General features: G+C 32.1%; 1 pseudogene; it reads left to right on the forward strand.

Moving 5' to 3' along the window:
• Positions 1–3001: 3001 nt before the first annotated feature.
• On the forward strand, positions 3002–3225 carry LOC143682577 (cytochrome c oxidase assembly factor 5 pseudogene; annotated as a pseudogene).
• Positions 3226–3476: the final 251 nt, after the last annotated feature.

Raw genomic sequence — 3476 nt, forward strand, 5'->3', positions numbered from 1 at the left:
AAAAAAATAAAAATAAAGGATATATGGATATCCTGTCACCTGAATTAAGACTTCACATCATCTAGAGACCTGGGGTGGTGAGTGTGAGGCAGAAGGGAATGAACTGCTTATTCCTCTGATATCACTTCACCCTGGGGTGGTAATCCTGTAACCAAGAAATTAAAATTTAAGGGATGATTACGTTTGCTGAATCATTATATACATGTTCCTTTTTACTTTTCAGTATACTGGAGTAGACAGAGGGAAATACCTGAAATCTTTGAACTGTAATCCAACTGCCTTGATCTCTGATAATGATTGTATAGTCTTTATCTTGTGCCCTTGTGATTGTAAAAACTGTGACTAACCTTTACTTGTACCCATTTTACCCAATTTTTTTTATTTTAGAGTCTTAAGATCACTAAATTCAACCCTTAATGTTTATTAAGGAAGGGCCTAAATCAACCTACTGCAATTCCAAAGTTTTATTTATACCTGAAGCTGGATCTAACCAAAATAGGCCTACCTAACATATACGGTAGCTTAGACTTTAACATATAAGTAACTATACCACAGTAAAATACTAAAAATTACACCCATCATCTTATTAAGGCTGCCATATTCTCTTTTTAATAAATATTTTATTCTCAAACTTTAATAAACAAATATACAAACATTCTTGACATACAAACATTCTATATATGGTGTACAATCAAGGACTTACAATATCATCACATAACTGTGTTTTCATTACCATGATCATTTTTTTGTACATTTGCCTCTCTCCAGCAAAATAAAGGAAAAAACCTCATACATACCCTTAACTTTACCCTTTCCTCTCATTGACCACTAGTATTTCAATCTACTTATTTCTGATTGCTACCATGTCTTCTTTCCACCTTCCTCAAGATCTTTTCTCTCTATCTGAAGCTTTGTTCCCCCAATTATTTATTTATTTATTTTTATTAATTAAAAAAATAAACTAACACAACATTTAGAAATCATTCCATTCTACATATGCAATCAGTAATTCTTAATATCATCACATAGATGTATGATCATCATTTCTTAGTACATATGCATCGATTTAGATAAAGAAATAGCAAGACAACAGAAAAAGAAATAAAATGATAATATAGAGAAAAAATAAAAATAAAAATAAAAAATTCAAAAATATATAAGAAAAAAATTTAAAAAAAACCATAGCTCAGATGCAGCTTCATTCAGTGTTTTAACATAATTACATTACAATTAGGTAGTATTGTACTGTCCATTTTTTTTTTTTTAGAAATCATACCATTCTACATATGCAATCAGTAATTCTTAACATCATCACATAGATGCATGATCATCGTTTCTTAGTACATTTGCATCGGTTTAGAAGAACTAGCAACACAACCGAAAAAGATATAGAATGTTAATATAGAGAAAAAAATAAAAGTAATAATAGTAAGAACAAAACAAAACAAAACAAAACAAAACAAAAACCTATAGCTCGGATGCAGCTTCATTCAGTGTTTTAACATGATTACTTTACAATTAGGTATTATTGTGCTGTCCATTTTTGAGTTTTTGTATCTAGTCCTATTGCACAGTCTGTATCCCATCAGCTCCAGTTACCCATTATCTTACCCTGTTTCTAACTCCTGCTGAACTCTGTTACCAATGACATATTCCAAGTTTATTCTCGAGTGTTGATTCACATCATTGGGACCATACAGTATTTGTCCTTTAGTTTTTGGCTAGACTCACTCAGCATAATGTTCTCTAGGTCCATCCATGTTATTACAAACTGTGGTATATACATACGATGGAATATTATGCAGCTTTAAGGCAGGATAAACTTATTTATTTATTTTTAATCCATACTTTTTACTCATCTGTCCATACCCTGGATAACAGGAGCTTCAGACACAGGGTTTTCACAACACATAGTCACATTGCAAAAGCTACATCATTATACAATCATCTTCAAGAAACATGGTTATTGGAACAGCTCAACAGTTTCAGGTACTTCCCTCCAGCCACTCCAATACACCATGAACTAAAAAGGGGCTATCTATATAATACATAAGAATAACCTCCAAGATAACCTCTCAGTTCTGTTTGAAATCTCTCAGCCATTGAGCTCTTCTGGCCTTTGAAAGCTGTGCTGGATTAGACTGAGAAATTTTAGGCATATCATTAAGTAATTATTTGTGTGTTGTGAGTATAATGTAGATAGATGCTTGACTATGCACCAAATCCAAGCATAAATTTCTTCCTGCTTCCATTATTTTGTAGTATATCTATCTCTTCTCTTCTTCCATGAATACTATTACTGGAAGGATGCATGCATGTTCAAAGAGTTTTGTACATTTGTTATCAAATTCATTTCTGATTGTATGCAGTTCAGATAAATATAAAATTATAAGTTGAATAGATAGTATTTTTATTAATTTACATACTAAGATGATCACATTTTCTGATTAAAATGAATATTATTTGCATCTAACTACAAGCCCTGAATGGATATGGAAAGTTATAGAAGGTTTGGAAAGTGAATTTTGTTTGTTGTAGTCATTGCTGACTATAAGACCTACATGAATATGGAACACTGTAGAAGGTTTATAAAAGTAAATTCTGTCTGTCATAGTCAATGCTGACCAAAAATGATAAGACTGTTTATATTTTTTTAAAAGAGTTTTGTGTCAAACTGTGTATTTATACAAAACTAAAGTTTGGTTTGCTCTCTGCTAAAATAATGTGAATTGTTATTCTGCTCTTAATGAAAAGTTACAAAAAGTTTTTCTTAGCCATTTGAGTACTCTGTCTGGAAGACAAAGATTTTATATCAGAATACTATCCTTATTGATGTTTAAGTTAACCTTATCATCCAATATTTCAAGAGACATCTTCTTTTAAAGGAAAACTGTTACAAAGGATTTGTTCTTTCACCTTGTAAAAGTGAGGTGTTAAAATAGTTTAACATAGAGCTGCAGTCCCCAGTGGTTTGAGACCAGAGTGGTCAGAGGTGCTGACGATGCCCCGGTATTATGAGGACAAGCCGGAGGGCAGTGTGTGTGTGGCCATGAAGGAGGGCCTGTGTGCCTGTGTGCTGCACTTAGACTGTATGCTCCAGGGAGGAAAAAACTCTCAGCAATGTTTGAAGGAAGGAAACTGCAAAGCTTTGAAAAACTCATTTTTTAATGTAAAAGGTCAATGTTGGATACCAGATCAAGATTCAGAGGAATAAAAGGATATTGATACTATTATGTTGAAAGTAAGATGAAAACAACAATGGATTTTCTCTGGTCATTATAAAATAGGAAACATACCATTTTCCATATCTGGTTGGACCAGTTTTTCCCTCCTTGAAAAGTGGTAGGAAATGGATGAGTTCTGTTTTTGAATATGTATAACATAAACAAAGATTATTTTCCTCTAAGTTACATTTAGAAAAAAATTTAGTTAAAAAGTATGGACATATAATAAGTATGTTTTGAGAGCTATTCCAA

Source organism: Tamandua tetradactyla, chromosome 5 (assembly GCF_023851605.1).
Source record: "Tamandua tetradactyla isolate mTamTet1 chromosome 5, mTamTet1.pri, whole genome shotgun sequence".
Taxonomy (NCBI): Eukaryota; Metazoa; Chordata; class Mammalia; order Pilosa; family Myrmecophagidae; genus Tamandua; species Tamandua tetradactyla.